This window comes from Lampetra planeri, chromosome 78, assembly GCF_965212315.1.
Source record: "Lampetra planeri chromosome 78, kcLamPlan1.2.h2, whole genome shotgun sequence".
NCBI lineage: Eukaryota > Metazoa > Chordata > Hyperoartia > Petromyzontiformes > Petromyzontidae > Lampetra > Lampetra planeri.
The window spans coordinates 2,585,098-2,609,181 of NC_136183.1; the positions used below are offsets into that span (position 1 = coordinate 2,585,098).

Below are 24,084 nucleotides of genomic sequence, written 5' to 3' on the forward strand. Positions count from 1 at the left end.
TAATTATGTTAATGTGTGAGTTAATATGCATAAATTATGATAATGCGTGTAACTATATGCATAAATTATGATAATCGCGGAGATAATCGTAGTAATTTATGCGGATGCTTGCGATTATGTTAATGTGTGCAGTTATGATAATTAGGCTCAGCTTCGTTTATCCAGTGTTATATCAATCAGGATAACACGATTATCATCGATTTAACGTTTACCGATTATCCTAGTGTGTGTTATGATATTTAGGTCTCCATTTTCATATCTCATCACAGGATACAGTTATCAAGAATAAGATGGTTTTGCATGGACTTGGAAAGAAGCACTCGAACAGTTGGTGTTAAGCAATTTTATTCTAACAAGCATGTGACATTCTATCATGCAGGTCGAACATGCGTCAATAATTCATGATTAACCAAACCCCTATGCATTTTCGATATTGTGCATTCGACTAATATGGATAACTAAAATTCTTATGCAATTACGAGATTATGCATTTGACTAAAATGAATGAATAAACACTTATGCATTGGCGACATGAGGCTTTTAACGAACTGAATGACTAAAAACCCTCCTAGCAATGGTAACCTCTACCTTTCCACCAGGCATCTCATTAGTTCGTTTTGGTATCGATCACAATCGGCGACTGGCTGAGTTTGAAACCAAGCCTGACACACTTCATTTTGCGGTAATAAAAAGCACTTATTGTATCCCAGAGGCGAAAGTATATGTCAATAGATTCGTCGGCAAGTATAAAATCCTTTTAACGGATTGTTTGATATAATGGTGGGGGAGGGCGTGTGTGTGTGCCGAGCGGATCTGGCTCTGTTTTAATTAATTCTTCGGCGAGATTCTCTGACAAAGAAAACTGGTTTGACAAGATTTTCTCTCTTTGTGCACGGTCGATTCGTAATGAGGATTTCGGGAGGTTGAGTTTGCCTCGACGAGTCTATTGATCGCCTATGTGATGAGCGGAATGAGGGAAAGGCACGGAAAACAACCTCACTCTTATAACCGACGGACTCTTAATCACTCGATGGGCCACGATTCCTCATGGCCAGCTAATGGTTCATGTGGTTGATAATCAGTCTTCTGATAATTGACTAGGGTTGATACGATGGTAAGGGTGAACTAGATAGGATAGTCTCACAGGTGAGTGGGGCGTCGATGCGTGCGTGTGTGTGGGTTTATTGGTGGGGGAAGTTGTGGGTACGAACGACTTTCGGAGAAGGGCCCTCCTTGTCGCGGTTGCGGTGATCAGCTGCTGCAGACTCCGCCCTCGGCTGACCCCGTACGATGATTGACGGCGCGGCCGCGCTCGTTTGCGTGGTCAGGCGATGCACCTCGGCGTGGCGACACGGCACGGGAGCTGGGCTCATACACTCGTGTGCGGCAGGCGATGCACCTCGGCGTGGTGGCACGGCAAGGGAGCTGGGCTCGTACACTCGTGTGCGGCAGGCGATGCACCTCGGCGTGGTGACACGGCAAGGGAGCTGGGCTCGTACACTCGTGTGCGGCAGGCGATGCACCTCGGCGTGGCGACACGGCACGGGAGCTGGGCTCGTACACTCGTGTGCGGCAGGCGATGCACCTCGGCGTGGTGACACGGCAAGGGGGTTGAGTCTCGTGTACTCGTTTGGGTCAGGCGATGCGCCTCGGCACCCCGCGAACCTCGTCCTTCTGGATGACGAAAAGCTTCTTCGTTGGCGGCGACGAGAAGAGTTGGAGCCGAAGCCCTGGAGATATGTGATGGGGCCAGAGGCCCTGACGATCTGTGTTGAATGGATTTTCCTTCGGCTTATATTGAGAAAATCCACTCAGTTTCCCGAGTTGTTCAAAGTCTGTCATGAAACCTTCCTGTGGGTGGGACCATCTGCATCCGTGTGTGTGTGTGTCGTGTGCGTGTCCGTCCGTGTGTTTCGCGTGCGTGTTTGTCCGTGTGTTTATTAGCTTTGAAGACACAGCTGTGTGTCGTTCTGGAAGGGGGGGGGTGGGGGCCTCGTGACGGCGCCACCGAAGTTATCCATTAGCCAGACCGATGATTCGCGTCGAGTTATATATATATAAAAGAAATATTCGAATCCATGTTTTTGTTACTGAATAATATTTGTCGCGAAAACCTACGCGTTAAGCGAGCTTAATTATTCCCTCCCTTGCTCGGGATCATATCTTTTGTCTCACACAGCTTAAGTTGTTTTGGTTTGGAAGTTGAAATGCGACTTATTTCCATTATGCCCCAGTTATGCCGAAACCGTGTTCCCGATGTTTCATCGTGACCCGATCTCTCATGGAAATGTTATTTCCTTGCGTGTGCAATTTTTGCTGTCCGTGTTGTGGGAAGACAAAGACGGTTGTTTCCACTGTGGATGCACCCGGCGCATGCGCTTATTTATTTATTTCCGAGAGCGTGTTAATTTCCTTTGAGCCATTGCCCCCTTTATGGGTGTAATTTCCTCGCTTTTGTGCCTGCGTGTGGAGATCCTCTCGGAAAGACAAAGACGGTCGTGTTGCTCGCTTCCCATGGGTGTTGTGTTTGGTTAATTTTGAGAGCCTTATCCGCCCTTGATTCCTCTTCTTCTTTAATTCCGTACTTATTATTTGACTTCGTGATTATTTAATTTGGTATCCCGTCTAGGAATTTTGTTTTGGGGTGACTCAAGTCATAATTATTCTTTGGTGCTTCGGCCCGGCCGCGTAGAAATTATTTAAGGTAAGTAATGTCCGTATTTAATTAACAATTGATGAATCGCGACTCTGGTGTAGACTGTAGTCTGTTTTCCAATTGGAGTAAGGATGGATACTGTTTGCTTACTCTTCATGGCTAAGTTGGTAATTGTTTATCTAACATGGTTCAAAACCCGTCTGTGTTTTTTTATCGTCAATGTTGTTTCCTTTGTTAAGAATATAATTATATATTCATCCGTGGTGCCCGGCCCTGCACGGCTTTTTTTTCGAGAGGGTGTCATTCCAACCCCCCGCCTGCCATTCCCCCCTCCCTTGTTCCTCCTGTGTGAAATTCGGGGAGTTTTTATGATCTTGATTACCCTTCTTTCATGCCCTCTTTCCTTTGAAATGAGGTGTGCACACATCTGTGGGAGTGTGGGGGCGTGTCCGTTCTCACGTTGCCCCGTGTCTGTTAAAAAAAACGATATTTTATATGTTGGCAGAATAATTCTAAAAAAACATATTAACAAATAATATTTAAAAAAAATAAAAAGGGGGCATATACACAACAGTCCGCCCTTTTGAAAATTATCAGGGGTCGATTTGGCCACTGGCGAATTTTCAAACAAAGTAATGCCCCTTTTTTTGTCATGAATCCCATCAGCCGCCCTTACTCTCGGCGGTTATTTCTTACGACGCGCGTGCACGTATTACAATCTTAACCTGGTTACATTTGAAATAAGCAAAGAAGAGTAAAGAGAAAAAAAGAAAAAGGTACATTCTACTGGTTATGTTTCGTATGGGTTTGCGGTTACTGTGGCTTCTGTCAGTTGACATGCCCCCCCTTTTCCTCGTTTTTAGGCCTTGATTCCTCCTTTGTTCCTGGGCTCGAACGGTATGTGCTTTGTGCCTGCGACTAGTCTTTTAAGCTTGGCATTCATCTTGGATACGTGGTATGCTAGGGTTAGGATAGCCATGGCTAGTATGATCATTCCAGTTGCTCCGGTGATTCCCAGTCCCATCTGTTGATTCCGCTGGTGTCCGGATTCATCGGTTGCCCAGGTGAGGTCAGTTACGTTAATTTCTGAATCGCTGATGGCTAGTCTCACGGTGTGGAATTCTTTACTGTTTAATAGGTTCGACAGGGCGTTGCTTATTTCAAACTTGTGGCTCCTGAATATGTTTACTGTTTCTACATCTGCTTGATGTAGGCCTTTGTCCAGATTATATAGTACTTTATCCCCTATGTGTACGAATGTTCCTTTTGGTACCGTGACTAGCACGACAGGGCTTGGTATCGGAACTTTCATGGTAACGGAATGTCGATCGGTGGAAATGGTTGCTGTATCCAGAGGCGTGCTGACTAGCCACTGGGCATCAGCTATCATGGCCACTGTTTCGGTTCTTTCTTTAGGTTTACTTAGTTTGAACTTGCAGGTCTCTCTGAGGCTTTGGGTCGCCAGGCCGCACATTATTTCAGCTGTATTGATTAGGAAGGGTTTGCCTGGACAGAGCCAATGGACGTCTTTCATTATTTGGCACATGGTTAGGTCGGGTACTAGGTATTTAAGGGGGCTTTCTTCTTGGTAGGCTATTACGGAGGGTGTCTCCATTTTGGAGTAAATGTCATTTCTCCATGTACCCACGTTTAATACTGTTCGTAATCGGTATACCTGTTCGGGTTTGACTAGTGGCAAGTTTAACAGGAACGCCAGTTGTCTGGTTTGGGGGTTCACATATATAGGTGTGGCTGTACCCATGTTAAATGCAATTTGTACTTGTGTTGGACTGATTCTTTCTAGGGAGGCTGTTTGTAGCACGTTTTGTATCAGCGTTGGAGTTACCAGATACGAGGGAATTTGACCTTGGATTAGATCACTGATGCTTCCGCTGATGCTACGCAACAAGTCTTGGATTACCCATTGGATTGGTTGTCGAAGATTTTCGTCGTCATATAGGTCTCGGAGTGTACCCCCCAGTTCTTGGATGGTTAAGTTCAACATGGCTGAATGTAGGTTGACCAGAACTATGGTGTCTCTAAGGGTGGAACCCATTTCGATTAAGTTTTTTTCTTGGTGACGGATTTGTTGGCGGATTTGCAGCATATCGAGTTGTAGGTTTTCGATGCCTTGCGTGAGGTGTCCAATTTTCACGGCGTTGGATATAGATACTCCTAATGTGATTAAGGAGCTAAAGCCGGACAGGACTCCGAAGGCCACTCCCAGGCCGATCGATCTCTTGGTCCGTGTGGTGTTGAACGTGGCGGGGGGAAGTATCATGGTTCTCTGTAATTGCTCCAGGATCGTTCTGATATTCAGTTCGCTGTATTTTAGGAAGCCATGGTACCAAACTCGGGTTTCTGCGGTGGCCGAGGATGGTAACTTCCCGAAATGTCTCTCTACTGCCATGGCAGGGTCTAATGTAACATAGACTTGTTGGGTTACTGTTTTCGTTTCAGTTACTAGGAAACCGGAAGAATCTCTCAGCATCACCCCGGATTCTGGTCCTGGCTTGAGTAGGTCTTGGCTGCCTTCTAGCTTGGTGATGCACGTTAGCAGGAGCGTGAGTAGGAGGGCTGCCATTTCCTGGAAAACATTTATACGTTGTTTTAATGTGATATCCCCACTCCTTAGTTTCTTCCCCCCTTTTTTTGTACCGTTACATTTACTTCCCTGGTTCCATCTGCACAGGGTACAACTTGATTTGGTTGATGTGTACCCACTTGTATTGCTGCTCCCTCCCTGTCTTTGTAATTTTTAATTGGTACACGACTGGGGATATTTTGTCAGGAAGGGAGGAATTTCCTGCATTTTTGTTTTCTTTTCTCGTAATTGAGGTACAACACCTGATCTCCTAGCTGATATTCTGCATGGCTAGCTTTTTGGTCGTAGTATGCTTTGCTCCCTTGAGCCTCGGCTTGCAATTTGTCTCTGACCATCGCGAACGTGTTCTGTAGGTGGCTGTTCAATCTGGTTATGTATTCCGTCGGTGTTATTGCCGTCGTGGCCTCGTCCTCCGCTGGAACGTATAGCAGGTGTACTGGAAGGGTCATCTGTCTTCCGGTCATGATCTCGAAGGGTGTCCTGCCTGTCGCCCGGTTGGGGGTGGCTCTAATGGCCATCAATACTAGGGGTAGTTTTGTGTCCCAGTCGCGTCCGGTAGTGGACACATATTTTTTTAGGAGGCTCACAATGGTCCTGTTGGCTCTTTCCACCTGTCCTGAGGATTGTGGGTGGTATGCGACATGTAGTTGTCTTTTTACTCCCAATGTCTTCCACACTTCTGCAATTACATCGGCTGTGAAGTGGCTTCCTTTGTCGGAATCGATGGTTGACGGTAGGCCCCATCTACTGAATATCTGGTTGACCAGTAGGGTAGCTGTCGTCTCCGCGGTGTTGTTGGGGGCTGGTAAGCACTCCACCCACTTGGAAAAGGCACAGGTTACAGTCAGCATGTATTTGTTTCCTTTGGTTGATCTGTTGACAGGTCCTATCCAGTCAATTTGTAGGTTAGACCAAGGGAAGTCTGTTCCCCTTTTCTGTAGGGGTGCTCGGTGTTGTGAGTTCGTTGGCTGGTATTTGCAACACACGAGGCAGTTGGACACATGCTTGTGTACGTCTTCACCCATTCGGGGCCAGTAGGCCACCTGTCGCAACATCTGTCCTGTGTTCATCTCGCACCGATGTCCGTTACATGGTTCATCGTGGGCGTGTTGTAGCATTGTGTTCCGATATTGCGAAGGAACTACCCATCTGGTGTTTCCGTCTTTTTCGTTTGTGTATACCAGTAGCACTTTCCACATTGAAAATCTTCTGACTTGGTTATGCATGGTCTCGAGTTCCTTGTTGTTGTCCAGGTTGTCTGTCATGATTGGTTTTCCTGTCGGATCCTGGATATGGTCGGCTAGTGTCTTTATTGTTTCGTCCTCTTGTTGCATCCTGATCAGGTCTTCTGGAGGTTGTGTATTGCTCAAGTGAGCTCTGGTCCCGGTTTCTGCTGAGTTCTTTCCGCTTCTTGTGACCAACCCTATAACGACAGAGTCCGAGTTCGTCGCCTCTTCTAGTCTGTTAGGTTTGGGTTGGTCTTCTAGCTTCCATGGGGTGCCTTCCAGGCTTCCTAGTTTTGCTAGGGCGTCTGCTCTGTCATTCCCCGCCTTCTCCTGTCCTGGTATCTTGGAGTGCCCTTTTACTTTCCTCCAAAATATCTTCATGTCGTTCTGTTGGATCATAGTGTCTATGGCCTCGAACAGTTCCCGATGGTGGATCGGTCTATTCCTATGGTTCTTCATGCCATTTCTCCTCCATATGGGTAGGTGTTTTAGGAAGCTGTATTGTACGTAGTCAGAATCGGTGCACACCACCATGGTCTGTATCTTGTTATCGGCTGCCATTTGGAGGGCAATGTGTACCCCAGCCAGTTCTGCATACTGGTTTGACTTCGGTCCCAGCTGGAACCCCTCTTGGATACCTGTGAGTGGTCCGGATTCCCACATGATTCCTGCTCCAGCGTGGAGCTTGTTTTCTTTCATTTTGGCACATCCATCGATGTACACCCTTGGTATGTTGGCACATGTTTCTTTGTCAAAGGGGAGGTGCTGGCTGTCCTCGGGAGGTATCCCTACGTCATGTGCTCCTACTGTCTCTAGGGTGCAATCATGTAGATCGGCAAGTCCTTGGGCTACTGGGCTTTTCTTATTTTTCGCGTATTTTACTGTGATTGGTAAACCTTGGAGGGTCAGTGCCCAATTGGCTATTCGGCTGCTGGTCACGCGCCCCTCCCGAATCTTCTTGCTGTTGAGATACGCCAAGGATTCATGATTTGTTTCCAAGATGATCTTTTCCCCATTCAACAAGTTCCGAAAATGTTGTATAGCCCAGATGTTTCCGAATATTGCCTTCTCACATTCGGAGAACTTTGTCTCTACTCCCCGGAGTGCTTTACTGGCATAGGCAATAATTTGTTTCTCTGCCTCTGGTCTCTGGTACAGTACTGAGCTGATACTGTGGTCTGAGTAGGCAGTCTCGAGGTAGTATTCCTTCCCTTTCTCGGGATAGGCTAGGCAGGATGCTCTTGTGATCTGTTGTTTCAATTCTTTTTCTGCAGCTTCCTGTTCTGGTCCCCACTCCCATGGCTCGTCCTTTTGTAGTAGTTTGACTAAGGGTCGAGTGATCCCTGCATAGTCGTCCACGAAGTGTCGGAGGTAGTTGCAGATTCCCAAGAAACTCCGGAGGGTCGTGACTGTGTTGGGCGACTTGAGTGCGAGGAGGGCTTCAATTCTGTTGGTTTGGGGTAGCAATCCCTCAGTGCCAATCTGAAATCCAAGATAGTCAACCCTTTTCCGTGCCCACTGCCCTTTTTGTATCGAGATTTTTGCTCCTGCTTCTTTTAATTGTTCAAGGGTATGTTGGAGGCTCTTGAGATGTTCTTGCCATGAGGAGTCCTTGACTAGTATGTCGTCGACGTAGACGATGGTGCCTCGCTCTTTTGCGTCGCCCATCGCCTTGTGTAGGAATATGTTGAAGTCTGCAGGTGAGTTCGAGTATCCGAACGGGCAGCGATTCCAAGTATACTGTATTCCGTCGAAGGTGAAGGCCAACTTGTATTGATCGGTTTCTTTTACTGGCATGGTCCAGAAGCCATTTGCTAGGTCCATTGTGGTGAGTACCTTTGCGCCTTTTATTTGGTTGAGACCGTGGTCGATTTCTGCCATTGGCCATCGAGATAGGGGAACTGTTTTATTGAGTTGCCGGTAGTCGATGGTGAGTCTCCATTTTCCCGTGGGTTTTAGTACTGGCCAAATGGGCGAGTTGTAGGTCGAGTTGCATTCCCGGATTATGTTCTTTTTGAGTAGGTTCTCCAGGGTTTCTTGGATCGATTCATAGGCGGCCAGTGGAATCTTGTATTGTTTCACGTATACCGCTGGTGCTCCCTCTAGTGTGGGAATGGATACCACATGTAGGTCGGTTTTGCCACAATCATAGGAGTCTTCGGAGAACAGGGAGTTGTATTTTTGGAGCAGTTGTCGTAGCTCGTCTCGTTGAGTGTCGTTCTCTAGGGCTTCTGCAGCTTCAATTTGTCGTTCTATTTGTTCTTCTATTGTGAGGACTCTTTTCTCTTGGTTTGGATCCAGGGCCTTCATGGTTTCGGGCGGCTCAGTTTGGTGTTTTCCTTGCGTTAGTGGTGGTTGGATCACCGTTGCTTCACTCGAAGGGAATGAGCTCTTGCCCTTGGGCTCTCCCTTTGTTTCCTGTTCACCCGTATGGCCACTAGTGGGCTGTCGATACTCTCTGGAGTGATGGTCCTTCGGAAAAACCGGCCGTAGGTTGGCTTCCTCAAGGTTCTTTCCCCGTTCGTTGGTTATCAGTTGAGTGGTACGTATTTCAGCCGGAATTCTGTTTTTGTCTTTGATTGTCGGTGGTAGGTCGTTGAGTTCTTGTGCTAGCACTTGGGTTCCTGTGGGGCTTCGTTCTTCTTCTTCGTCCTCTGGATCTCTATGCCATTCCGGTATTGATTGTGCCCAGATTTGTCGGGACCCAAGGTTCACAATGGGTTTTAGCCGATTCAGTAGTTAGATCCCGATAATCAGCTCTTTTCCTGGGTATTGTACGACATATAGTGGATGGTTCATGTTTATCCCGTTGAACGTGAGCTTCATCATGACTTTGCCCAAAGGTCGCATGTGGGTCCCTTCGCATCCTGAGTAGGTCAGTTTACTTGGCATCATCTGTAGTGCTTCATTTTTCCGCTGGAGGGCAGTCTGGAGTTCACCAAATAGGTGATCGGAAATCATTGATATTTCTGCTCCGGTATCACACAGGCCCTGGCTGGTCAGAGTGTCTTGCAGTCTTACTTCCAGGTGGACTCGTCCGCCCGGTCCTACAGGAATTAGTTCTCCCAGATGGTGGCCTCTACCCTCGGGTATCACCTCAGTGACTGCTTCGGGGTTTCTTGAGCTTCTGATATTCACTTGGGCTATATTTGCGTTGAATGCGTCCTCTTCCTGTGTGTGTTCTGTTGATGTCCTTGCCTTTGCTGTTTGCATGGGAGTCTTCTTATTCTCTAGGGGTTCCCTTTCCATCCGGATGTGGTGAGCATATCGATTCCAGTTGGTTGGTGGTGGTCTATGCTCTATGGCTAGTGGAGACGGCAGTGGGAGGCGGTATGGTAATTGGTTTGGTGGGCGTCGGCCTCCCCGGGGTGTGGGCGGTCCATCGTTCGCTCTCCACCCCCCGTGGTTGTTCCAGGATTCGCTTATGTCGCGGGTGCCAGCTTACTCTTGCCTCGTCCCTAGATCCATTGTTCAGTGGTTGGCCGGTGGGTGTTGGTCCTTGTTGGTTTGGCGCCCTCTCCTGGGGTTTTCCATGTTCGTCCCGTGTGATGCTGCTGTTGTTTTCAGGGGGTTCGCTTCCTTCTAGGTGGAGGCGTTTTTCATCCTTGGTGACGATATGTGTTTTGACTATGTTGGTTGTCCTCCGGCCGTTCACCCAGGCCGTGTGGGCCTTGCTTTCTATCTGGCGTAGGGAGGCCGTTTCGGGGTCTAACATCATTCCTACTATTCTCATGATTTCTGGCCTCAGTGATTGGAAGAACATCACTTTTAATATTTTCCCTTCTTCCTGGGCGTTGTCTACATCGCCTGCGTAATATGCTCTCTTGAGTCGGAGGAGATAATCTCGTGGGTCTTCGTCTGCACGTTGTGTCATTAGTTTTGCCGCGTTCAACCCTTCAGATAGAGTGGAATATTCCCCAAATCTTTTAATTACTGCCTGGCTTAATTGTTTGAAATCGTTCTTGACTCTGTGTGGCAAGGAGGCTACCCATGGTCTGGCATGTTCATGTAAGCTTCTTGACAATAAGCATGCTTTTTCTTCTGACTTACCCAGACCCCGGATCTTAGCCTCCTGTCTTACAATAGCGATGTGAATGTGTATATCTCGATTCTTGTTCTGTGGATCAAAATAGGGAATCCTCACGAGCGCTTTGTCCATTAGCTTGAGGGTTTTACTGTTGAAAGAGTGTTGGTCATCATCGGTGGCGTCGGTTTCCGAGGAGTGCTCACTCGAGTCGTCTCTGCTATCACTGCTATCGCGTTTCCTTTGTCTGTGTCGTGGTTTCGCTTTATCTGACGAGTTGTGTCTGTCTCTTGGCTTGTTCCTGTGTTTCTTATGTTGGTCTCGTGACCCGTGTCTCTGTGTTGGCGTGCGTGGTCTTCTTGATTCATGCCTGTGTGGTGAGCGTTTTTGAGCTCGGCCTTCACGCCGTCCACCATGGGTGTGGTGTCTGTTCGGCGAGGCGCTTATGTTCCGATGTCCTAGCCTGGTATTTGATTTATGTTGGTGTCGTGCGTCGTGACTGTCGTAATCACTGTGGCTGTCATCTGTGGTGCGGGTCGGTTTTTTTTTGTGGGTTTTGCGTGGCATGTGTCTCTCTGGTGAGCTGTCTGCACTATCTGGTTGGTCATGCTTGCGTTGTGCGTGTCCCTCTCGCGAGTGATCCCTGTTGGTGGTTCTACGTCGGTCGTGTGTGCGCGTCGCGTGTGTTTCTGGCGAGCTGTCTGCACTACCCGGTTGGTCATATTTGCGCAGTGTGCGTCTTTGTGGTGAGTGATCTCTGTGGTTGGTTCTACGTCGGTCGTGTGTACGCGTCGCGTGTGTTTCTGGCGAGCTGTCTGCACTACCCGGTTGGTCATATTTGCGCAGCGTGCGTCTTTGTGGTGAGTGATCTCTGTGGTTGGTTCTACGTTGGTCGTGTGTACGTGTCGAGTGTGTTTCTGGCGAGCTGTCTGCACTACCCGGTTGGTCATATTTGCGCAGTGTGCGTCTTTGTGGTGAGTGATCCCTGTCTTCGTGTTGCTCGTGTTCCTTTTTTTCTGTTTTTATTTGTACTGCATATCCTGCCAATTTTTTTTTTATTTTTCCTTTCCCTCCAGCTTCGGGGTCGTCAGTCTCAATTTGTTTTGTCTGTGTCTCTCCCTCCCTTCTCTCGAATTGTGAGGGGTATTCTTTGTGACGGATATTTTGATCGATACCCATACATTTTGTGTGATCTGTCCCAGGATTGCACCCCCGTGGGTCGAAGTGCGACAGGCTGGTGATCCCGCTTGTGTGCTGTGTGTCAACATTTGTGGTTTTTGCCAATGTCTCTAGGTAGTGTGCCTGCTCATCCAGGAGGGCTTGGAGGTGTTCTACCTCGTTTTGCACGCTCCGTCTTTCAATTTTTTCCCTTTCATATCTTTCCTCATTCCAGGCTCTTTCTCGGTCTGTTTGTCGGAGGAGATACGAGTCTAATCTTGCTATTTCCGCAATTTTCACATCATGTTCACTTTTGGCACATTTTATCAAATCCTTCAGAAGTATTGCCCGGTGTATCTTAATGTCGTCGATACAGCTCCCTTCCCATACGTCTCTATGCTTATCCTGCTCTGTGGCAGTCCGGCCTGTGCGTTGCAGCACAATTTCCCGATAATCTTCCTCTAGTGAGTCCATCGTCCCTCGGGAGGGCTGATCCCCGTTATTGGGGTCACTCATTTGGGTGCCAGTCTTAGGACCTTGTGAGTCGGATTCCGTTTTCGTGGACTCGAGAATTTATCTTAGCCTTAACATTTCTCGTGTGGCGTCAGCTGCCCTGACATTCCTTTTCAGAGTACTTATAAACCAATTGTATCAGAAAATGTAGTCAGTTTGACTCGCGTTATTCTGTTATTTTCCGATTCAGAGTGCGTATCTCTAACACAATTGATCACAGGATGCAATCGGTTTGATGCGATATTATCTTAATTCCACTGTCTCTGTTTCAACCTGCTATTCTGGGTTTTAACCTTAGAGGGCGTTGTTTGACGCCCGTTTACAATCACCATGCAATGTTCGGTCACGATATTCTGGTTAACACGTAGTGGTTCATTCCATCATCCATGCAAAACACTGTCTGTGAGAGATCCCGGACGTGCCACCCATTATGTTGTATGTGTCGGGTTATGAAATTTTGATGAAAATAATAAAAATTAATAATTTTCCGAAAAATGCGCAAATCGCATTAATTATGTTAATGTGTGAGTTAATATGCGTAAATTATGATAATGTGTGTAATTATATGCATAAATTATGATAATCGCGGAGATAATCGTAGTAATTTATGCGGATGCTTGCGATTATGTTAATGTGTGCAGTTATGATAATTAGGCTCAGCTTCGTTTATCCAGTGTTATATCAATCAGGATAACACGATTATCATCGATTTAACGTTTACCGATTATCCTAGTGTGTGTTATGATATTTTAGGTCTCCATTTTCATATCTCATCACAGGATACAGTTATCAAGAATAAGATAGTTTTGCATGGACTTGGAATGAACACTCGATACGCTTCTGTGATAACAATTTTATTCTAACAAGCACGTGACATTCTATCATGCAGGTCAAACATGCGTCAATAATTCCTGAGCAAGATTATGCAATTAACGAACATGGATAACTAAAAATACTATGCATTTAACTAAATTGAATAACCAAACTCTTATGCATTTGCGATATTATGCATTCGACTAATATGAATAACTAAAATTATTATGCAATTACGAGATTATGCATTTGACTAAAATGAATGAATAAACACTTATGCATTTGCCAAACTATGCATTTAACTAAATTGAATAACTCAAACCTCTTATGCATTTAACTATATTATGCATTCGACTAATATGAATAACTAAAATTCGTATGCAATTACGAGATTATGCATTTGACTAAAATGAATGAATAAACACTTATGCATTTGCGAAACTATGCATTTAACTAAATTGAATAACTCAAACCTCTTATGCATTTAACTATATTATGCATTCGACTAATATGAATAACTAAAATTCTTATGCAATTACGAGATTATGCATTTGACTAAAATGAATGAATAAACACTTATGCATTGGCGAAACTATGCATTTAACTAAATTGAATAACTCAAACCTCTTATGCATTTAACTATATTATGCATTCGACTAATATGAATAACTAAAATTCTTATGCAATTACGAGATTATGCATTTGACTAAAATGAATGAATAAACACTTATGCATTGGCGAAACTATGCATTTAACTAAATTGAATAACTCAAACCTCTTATGCATTTAACTATATTATGCATTCGACTAATATGAATAACTAAAATTCTTATGCAATTACGAGATTATGCATTTGACTAAAATGAATGAATAAACACTTATGCATTGGCGACATGAGGCTTTTAACGAACTGAATGACTAAAAACCCTCCTAACAATGGTAACCTCTACCTTTCCACCAGGCATCTCATTAGTTCGTTTTGGTATCGATCACAATCGGCGACTGGCCGAGTTTGAAACCAAGCATGACACACTTCATTTTGCGGTAATAAAAAGCACTTATTGTATCCCAGAGGCGAAAGTATATGTCAATAGATTCGTCGGCAAGTATAAAATCCTTTTAACGGATTGTTTGATATAATGGTGGGGGAGGGCGTGTGTGTGTGGCGAGCGGATCTGGCTCTGTTTTAATTAATTCTTCGGCGAGATTCTCTGACAAAGAAAACTGGTTTGACAAGATTTTCTCTCTTTGTGCACGGTCGATTCGTAATGAGGATTTCGGGAGGTTGAGTTTGCCTCGACGAGTCTATTGATCGCCTATGTGATGAGCGGAATGAGGGAAAGGCACGGAAAACAACCTCACTCTTATAACCGACGGACTCTTAATCACTGGATGGGCCACGATTCCTCATGGCCAGCTAATGGTTCATGTGGTTGATAATCAGTCTTCTGATAATTGACTAGGGTTGATACGATGGTAAGGGTGAACTAGATAGGATAGTCTCACAGGTGAGTGGGGCGTCGATGCGTGCGTGTGTGTGGGTCTATTGGTGGGGGAAGTTGTGGGTACGAACGACTTTCAGAGAAGGGCCCTCCTTGTCGCGGTTGCGGTGATCAGCTGCTGCAGACTCCGCCCTCGGCTGACCCCGTACGATGATTGACGGCGCGGCCGCGCTCGTTTGCGTGGTCAGGCGATGCACCTCGGCGTGGCGACACGGCACGGGAGCTGGGCTCGTACACTCGTGTGCGGCAGGCGATGCACCTCGGCGTGGTGGCACGGCAAGGGAGCTGGGCTCGTACACTCGTGTGCGGCAGGCGATGCACCTCGGCGTGGTGACACGGCAAGGGGGTTGAGTCTCGTGTACTCGTTTGGGTCAGGCGATGCGCCTCGGCACCCCGCGAACCTCGTCCTTCTGGATAACGAAAAGCTTCTTCGTTGGCGGTGACGAGAAGAGTTGGAGCCCGAAGCCCTGGAGATCTGTGATGGGGCCAGAGGCCCTGACGATCTGTGTTGAATGGATTTTCCTTCGGCTTATATTGAGAAAATCCACTCAGTTTCCCGAGTTGTTCAAAGTCTGTCATGAAACCTTCCTGTGGGTGGGACCATCTGCATCCGTGTGTGTGTGTGTCGTGTGCGTGTCCGTCCGTGTGTTTCGCGTGCGTGTTTGTCCGTGTGTTTATTAGCTTTGAAGACACAGCTGTGTGTCGTTCTGGAAGGGGGGGGGGTGGGGGCCTCGTGACGGCGCCACCGAAGTTATCCATTAGCCAGACCGATGATTCGCGTCGAGTTATATATATATATATAAATAAATATTCGAATCCATGTTTTTGTTACTGAATAATATTTGTCGCGAAAACCTACGCGTTAAGCGAGCTTAATTATTCCCTCCCTTGCTCGGGATCATATCTTTTGTCTCACACAGCTTAAGTTGTTTTGGTTTGGAAGTTGAAATGCGACTTATTTCCATTATGCCCCAGTTATGCCGAAACCGTGTTCCCGATGTTTCATCGTGACCCGATCTCTCATGGAAATGTTACTTCCTTGCGTGTGCAATTTTTGCTGTCCGTGTTGTGGGAAGACAAAGACGGTTGTTTCCACGGTGGAAGCACCCGGCGCATGCGCTTATTTATTTATTTCCGAGAGCGTGTTAATTTCCTTTGAGCCATTGCCCCCTTTATGGGTGTAATTTCCTCGCTTTTGTGCCTGCGTATGGAGATCCTCTCGGAAAGACAAAGACGGTCGTGTTGCTCGCTTCCCATGGGTGTTGTGTTTGGTTAATTTTGAGAGCCTTATCCGCCCTTGATTCCTCTTCTTCTTTAATTCCGTACTTATTATTTGACTTCGTGATTATTTAATTTGGTATCCCGTCTAGGAATTTTGTTTTGGGGTGACTCAAGTCATAATTATTCTTTGGTGCTTCGGCCCGGCCGCGTAGAAATTATTTAAGGTAAGTAATGTCCGTATTTAATTAACAATTGATGAATCGCGACTCTGGTGTAGACTGTAGTCTGTTTTCCAATTGGAGTAAGGATGGATACTGTTTGCTTACTCTTCATGGCTAAGTTGGTAATTGTTTATCTAACATGGTTCAAAACCCGTCTGTGTTTTTTTATCGTCAATGTTGTTTCCTTTGTTAAGAATATAATTATATATTCATCCGTGGTGCCCGGCCCTGCACGGCTTTTTTTTCGAGAGGGTGTCATTCCAACCCCCCGCCTGCCATTCCCCCCTCCCTTGTTCCTCCTGTGTGAAATTCGGGGAGTTTTTATGATCTTGATTACCCTTCTTTCATGCCCTCTTTCCTTTGAAATGAGGTGTGCGCACATCTGTGGGAGTGTGGGGGCGTGTCCGTTCTCACGTTGCCCCGTGTCTATTAAAAAAAACGATATTTTATATGTTGGCAGAATAATTCTAAAAAAAAATATTAACAAATAATATTTAAAAAAAATAAAAAGGGGGCATATACACAACAGTAGAAAGGACAGTAAGGAGCCGGAAGTTAATGAATTTTGTGGCAAAGATGCAGGCCTGATAATATGTAAGGATAATGTGGTAAATGAGAAAAATATAGCAGCAGCGGGGTGTTGGAGTGTGCAGGTGTTACAGGTGTTGAAGGTGAACAGGTAAGCTAAAAATTGTGTGAAAAACATAATAACTTAACCTTGAGTACGCATGGAATTTTTGATGTGTGTATGTTTCATTGTGTTAGCGCAATTTGGTTCTCAAAAAAACACAGTAAGTCTGCTTTATTTATATACATTTATACTCATCTTGGAATTTTTTGTATACGGTTTCTCCACATTTATTTTAGTAATTTAGTTTATTGGGAATACAGTACAGTACTTATTTCAATTGTGATGTATATTTTATATGCCGTTTACCTAACCCCATTATTTAGGTAAGGCTTAAATATTAAATATCGGCACTTTCCAAGAATGTAACCTCCGCGCTATTCAAGGGGCTGCTGTATTTTCTGTCCATCAGCTATAGCACAGGAGTACGGATTTTCAGCAGGAACTAGATCTCTGCTTTTTTGGTGTAATTACGGCCTATAGTGCCATAAAGAGGCTTGGGGTTTTGGATTGTTTTTTTGCTTTCGATGTCTCTGCCTCTGTTCACATTCGTTGAGTATTTTTATGATTTAGGCAGGCCCATCTAAAGCTGCGTGACCAGGAGTCAGGGCCCTTTCCTGTTCAATTTGGCTTGTGGCCGAAATTCTCTCTGGCCCCATGCATTACATTACGTAGCATTTTCAAATAATGATGTGTTTTGAGAAGCTCACAATGGCCCTATAAAAAATTTCATTTCATACAGTAACAATGATACGCTTATTCTAGATTTGAAGCTTTCGTGACTGCAAGGATTCATATTCTTAGGTTTTTTCGGTAAAGTCACGTAGGTAAAAACATTAAAATTAATAAAAGTAAAATAAAATAAAAATCACGACGTTTCGGAGGCAACACAAGCTTCCGTCTTCAGGTGGAACCGTCACAGCCACGACAGCTGTATCAAGTAAATGAGAGATTGCAGGAGCTACCACTCCGTTTATATAATGGTTGGAGAGGGGGGAAGGGCCAAGTACAGCACACTTTTTATTCATATGGTAAGGTGAGGCTTAAGAGGGTGAGCCTTTGTTATGGTTTGTGACAACTAAACATGGTGAACATGGTAAACATGGTACACCTGTAATAGTTGTCTGTCAAATAATAAATAATATGGGTCAAATAAGTGTAGTTAAATCTTTTTTGCATGGTTAATCACATCTTTCCAATGATTACTCAGTTTGTAACCATCATCACGGTTGAAATGATGTCTGTGTTTGTATATTTGTATGGCTTCATGTACAAACCTTTGATGGTAGCCAGGAGGTTTGCAGAGAACCTTGGTCTCGGAAAAGACAATTTCATGAGAGCCCACCGAGTTGTAGCAATGATCGGCAACGGCCGAAGAATCAGTTCTGCCGTGTTTCAGATCTGACTTGTGCTCGCGGACACGATCAGAAACATGACGTTTCGTTTCTCCAATGTAGCAATCACCACAAATGCAACTCAATTTGTAGGCTCCAGGAGACTGTAAGTCAGGAACGACATCCTTCACAGATGTAATCAGATCACGGATTTTATGCACTGTACTGAATCGGACTTGGATCTTATGTTTGTTTAGAATTTTGGAGATCTTTTTGGTGTTTGTAAGAGAGTCTTGTCTAACGACAAAAACCAACAGTATCATCACGAGTTCGACTTCCCTAATCGAACCAAGCAAACGTCCCTCTCTAAAACCTTTGGCGGCTAGACCTCCCAGACTCTATGGTCTTCCCAAAAAATCCATAAAGAAGGCACCCCGCTACGACCCATCGTGTCGACGATAAACTCTCCTACGTACAAACTAGCCCGTTTTCTATCAGATACTCTGCTCCCCTTCACAGGCAAGACCTCTTCGGCAGTACTCAACTCAACCCAATTAGTCTCTATGGTTAAGGACATGGTACTATCTCCTGATGACATCCTCGTCAGCTTTGATGTAGTATCTTTGTTTACCAAAGTCCCAGTACCGGACACCCTAACAATAATTGAGGACTTAGTCCAACATGGATTGAATTCTGATGTACCTGCGCTGGTTAGGCATTGCCTCACCAACACCTATTTTACCTGGAATGGCACCTTCTACAAACAGAATGAGGGTGCCCCTATGGGCTCCCCCTTGTCACCAGTTATAGCCAACATGTTCATGGAAAAGTTTGAATCGGACGCCATCCAGACATCCACCCTGCGTCCTTCCCTGTGAAAGAGGTATGTGGATGACACTTTCGTCATCTGGCCACATGGCCTCCCAGCATTGAACCACTTCTTGGACCACATCAATTCTAGACACCCATCCATCAGATTCCCCATGGAAGTGGAGAAAGACAGTAAACTACCATTCTTGGATATTCTGTTTGAGAGGAGGCCTGACGGATCCTTGGGACATTCTGTCTACAGGAAAGCCACCCACACAGATTCCTACTTGAAACTGGATTCCCACCACCACCCATCTCAAAAGAATTCTCTCATCAAAACGCTATACCACAGAGCCCATGGCATTTCTGACCAACACCACCTGGCCGGTGAATTATGACATGCACATCGGGCCCTTAGGATGAACGGATGCTCTGACCGCACTATCCGCCAAGCTGTTTCTCCCACTACACAGAAACAGCCACTTGAAACTCCGACCAAAACTATCACGTTACCATACATAGCAGGCGTGACCAAAAAGATCTCCAAAATTCTAAACAAACATAAGATCCAAGTCCGATTCAGTACAGTGCATAAAATCCGTGATCTGATTCCATCTGTGAAGGATGTCGTTCCTGACTTACAGTATCCTGGAGCCTACAAATTGAGTTGCATTTGTGGTGATTGCTACATTGGAGAAACGAAACGTCATGTTTCTGATCGTGTCCGCGAGCACAAGTCAGATCTGAAACACGGCAGAACTGATTCTTCGGCCGTTGCCGATCATTGCTACAACTCGGTGGGCTCTCATGAAATTGTCTTTTCCGAGACCAAGGTTCTCTGCAAACCTCCTGGCTACCATCAAAGGTTTGTACATGAAGCCATACAAATATACAAACACAGACATCATTTCAACCGTGATGATGGTTATAAACTGAGTAATCATTGGAAAGATGTGATTAACCATGCAAAAAAGATTTAACTACACTTATTTGACCAATCTTATTTATTATTTGACAGACAACTATTACAGGTGTACCATGTTTACCATGTTCACCATGTTTAGTTGTCACAAACCATAAGCCTCACCTTACCATATGAATAAAAAGTGTGCTGTACTTGGCCCTTCCCCCCTCTCCAACCATTATATAAACGGAGTGGTAGCTCCTGCAATCTCTCATTTACTTGATACAGCTGTCATGGCTGTGACGGTTCCACCTGAAGACGGAAGCTTGTGTTGCCTCCGAAACGTCGTGATTTTTATTTTATTTTACTTTTATTAATTTTAATGTTTTTACCTACGTGACTTTACCGAAAAAACCTGAGAAAATGATACGCTAATCGATGCCTGGTTATAGTCAAGGGATTGTCCCCTGCTGGTCAACCATGTTACGCATGTTGAATGTCTGGTCATGGCTACTCAATGATATTGAGTTGGAGAATCGTGTTCTGTACTTGGAGAATTCCATGACGAAATGGGGCCTTGCATATGTTCTACAAAAAGATTACTTCCCTGGGATAATCTTGACTTAAAGCTTTCGTAACTGCAGGAATTCATATTCTTTGGGTCTTTCGGTTAAGTGACGTGACTTTACCGAAAGACCCAAAGAACACCTCCCTGGGAATTTAATGTCATACAGCATTGCACCTGCTCAGCTCTCCATGAATAATCAGGTTGTTCTACACATGGTTGAGGAGCTCCTCTACCTGGTTAATGTGTTCACGACCAGCTCTGGTTTGACATCCAAAGTCTCACTTCAAATTAGTCTAGCAGCATTCTTTCATTAGGCTCTGTAACACTATGTGGAAGCTGCCTGGACTTTTTTACATACAAAGCTGTGAGTGTCCATCGCCAAGGTCTAGTCCATTGCAAAGGTCTAGTCCATTGCAAAGGTCTCGTCAAAAAAACAAGCAATAGTCTACATTATAGACTGCCAGTACGCTCACCGAGGTTAAGAATCAAGCTACAGTCTACATTAGTCGTTTTTTTCTTCTATTCACTTTATTCGTATTATTATATTCTATCTACGTGACTTTACCGAAATAACCAAAGAATATGAATTCCCGCTATCACAAGTTTTAAGTCAAGATTTTCCCATTGAGGTGATCTTTTTGTAGAACATATGCAAGGCCCCATTTCGTCATGGAATTCAACAGGTACCGAACAAGATTTTATAAGAATGGAAACAGTCAGGAAATTAACACTGCACATATGCAGCTGAAGTTATATCTGTTCATCCTCGCATTCAAGCTCATCTGAGCCTGGCTTCACACCTCTAAGTTGCAAATGAACATTAATTTATACATTTCTGCATAATACAAATAATATTCTTTTCAACAGCCTTTGCTATGTTAGCTAATTTTTCTTAAATAAATATTCTTGTCGTAGCTAGACAACCGAAATTGTGTGCTTGGAGTTTTTGGTAAACATTCATTTTGAAGACACTAGGGTGTCCAGGCATATTTATGACCATTGGCCCTCTCATTGTGTGCCTTAACAGCCCGCGTGATGAATTGGGGAATTATTTTCACTATATCATGAAAATAGATGTTTAAGTCATGTGTGACTGTGTATATATGCATTCATCTGTGCCTTGATACTGACGTAGATGGTGTGGATGTGTTTTTCTGTCTGCAGCTGTCGCTTCCTCTGACTCTTCCTCTCCAAAATTGGTCTGATGGAGCAAAGGGACTCGGCTCAGCTCGGTACAAGAAGGAAACAATGCGACCAGTATGCAAACAGCACGGATCGTACTGGAAGTTTGACACAGCACCAGAGAACTCACACAGGAGAGAAACCATTCAAGTGCACTGTGTGTGAGAAGGCATTTGCAAAGTCATCACATCTTCAGAGTCACCAGAGAACGCACACAGGAGAGAAACCCTTCAAGTGCACTATGTGTGAGAAGGCATTTGCACAGCCATCAAATCTTCAAAGCCACCAGAGAACACACACAGGGGAGAAACCCTTCAAGTGCACTGTGTGTGAGAAGGCATTTACAGAGTCATCACATCTAAAAACACACCAGAGAACGCACACAGGGGAGAAACCCTTCATGTGCACTGTGTGTGGAAGCGCATTTGCAACGTTATCAAATCTTCATGACCACCAGAGAACGCACACAGGAGATAAACCCTTCAAGTGCACTGTGTGTGAGAAGGCATTTGCACAGTCATCATATCTAAAAACGCACCAGAGAACGCACACAGGAGAGAAACCCTTTAAGTGCACTGTGTGTGGAAGTGCATTTGCATGGTCATCAGATCTTCACGACCACCAGAGAACGCACACAGGAGAGAAACCCTTCAAGTGCACTGTGTGTGAGAAGGCATTTGCACAGTCATCAAGTCTTAAAATACACCAGAGAATGCACACAGGAGATAAACCCTTCAAGTGCACTATGTGTGAGAAGGCATTTGCACAGTCATCAAGTCTTAAAATACACCAGAGAACACACACAGGAGAGAAACCCTTCAAGTGCACTGTATGTGGAAGTGCATTTGCACGGTCATCAGATCTTCATGACCACCAGAGAACGCATACAGGAGAGAAACCCTTCAAGTGCACTGTGTGTGACAAGACATTTGTACGATCATCACATCTAACAACACACCAGAGAACGCACACAGGAAAGAACCTCTTCAATTGCACTGTGTGTGAGAAGGCATTTACAGGGTCATCACATCTTAAAATACACCAGAGAACGCACACAGGAGAGAAACCCTTCAAGTGCACTGTGTGTGAAAAGGCATTTGCAACGTTATCAAATCTTCAAAGACACCAGAGAACACACAGGCATCAGAAGATTCCCAAGGAGGGGAGTCTGAAATCGGCTTGTGTAAGTCCAAGTGCTGCAATGAGCCCATCCCTGCTGAAAAAAGAACCAGAATTTAATTCCAGCTTGGACGCAATGAAATGTATCAAGGTGGATTTTGAAGAGGTGAAATGTGAAGAAGTGATGGTGAAGAGCAAAGAAGCGATGGTAAAATGTGAAGATGAAGATTCAACTCCAAAATTGGACCTTCACATCGATGGAGGCAACGTGAAGCAAGAGGAGAATTCTGACTGTGAGGCAGAGCGAGGCAACTCCCAGGAGTTTGTGGAAGTGGAGGTGTGGGTGGACTTCTTAGACAATACAAAGTCAAATGGAGACCCGGTAGATGTGTAAGCTTGAGACAATGAAGCTCCAATAAATGCACTTTTGTCACAGGCCTTTAATTAAAATGTAATGCGGGCGTAAGCGACCTTCCGGATGTGACGTCACGGGGGGGAGGAGTTACGTCACGTGGGAGAGGGGTTCGGGTCTTAAGGGGAGAAACCGGAAGAGGAAGGGAGGTTGTTGGAGACTGGACTAGGGTGAGGCCACGCAGGGCGAAGGCTGGGAGGAGTGGCGAGATCGCCACACACGCTCGGAGAGGGGATTGGCACCGTCGGCCAGCGGTGACCAACCCAGGGAGCAGCGGCGAGGCTGCAGCGAGCGCAGCCAGCGAGGCTGCACGAAGAGGCAGCAGTGGGACTGCTCGGAGAGGGAGAGCAGTGGTGGAGCTGCAGCAAGGGCAGCCGGAGAGGCTGCGCAAGGAGGTCAGCAGCGAGGCTGCTAGCGGCTACGGGAGCGACAGCAGCGTCGGCGCCGAGCGAAGGGTCTCAGAGGGAAGGAGCCGTGTGGGAAAAGTAGACGAACCCGAATAAAGGACACCAAGCCAGATACCGTGGTCGAGTCTTTTATTACAAAAATAACGTGAAGTTGCACACTCAATTCCTAGGTTCAACCTGCAGAGTAAGAGCAGCCAGTATTTGCAGACCTGTGGGTTGGGTAGATCTCTAACCAGGAGCCAGAGCCAATAAACTCCGAAGCATTCTCATGTTATGCTATGTTATAATAATTTTTGCATTTATATGGTGCTTGCTTAATCGCCTCAGCAACTCAGTTTTGTATCATCTCATCACAAACACTCGAAGAACATGTTGTATATATGCCTTTTCCATAAAATTATATTGAGTGATTTTTTTCTATTTTTTCTACTGTTTTGTAATAATTTTGATCGGGATGTAGTGCTGGGGCACGGAAAGGGTGAGTCTCCCCCCCTGCCTCATGCCTTGCCACGCAAAAGACAGCTGGAGGATAATTACTCATAAGCCTGTTTGGGAAGTCATAAAATGTGATAAAAAATGGCAAACCCAAGGGGGGTGGGGGGGCTAATGAGATTATGCGGGAAATCCCCAGTTGACTTCAAGAGAAGGCCGCCATAAAGGAAAACCCCCACAATAAAACAAAAGACGAAAACAGCAGGGGTCATGAACCTCCCTTGGACAGCGAAATTCACCCAAGGGCAGTTAATCATTACGAGTTAACTGGGGTTTTTTAAAATACAAC

The 24,084-nt window shown here is 45.3% G+C and overlaps 1 pseudogene across 1 annotated transcript in view; it reads left to right on the forward strand.

Annotated features, from left to right (window-relative positions):
- The window catches only part of LOC144738225 (uncharacterized), a 68,151-nt pseudogene that overhangs the window by 30,320 nt on the left and 13,747 nt on the right, over positions 1–24,084 (forward strand). The window contains exon 4 of the transcript XR_013589185.1: positions 21,348–22,869. The product of XR_013589185.1 is annotated as an uncharacterized LOC144738225 (transcript). The remainder of the gene's footprint in view (positions 1–21,347; positions 22,870–24,084) is intronic.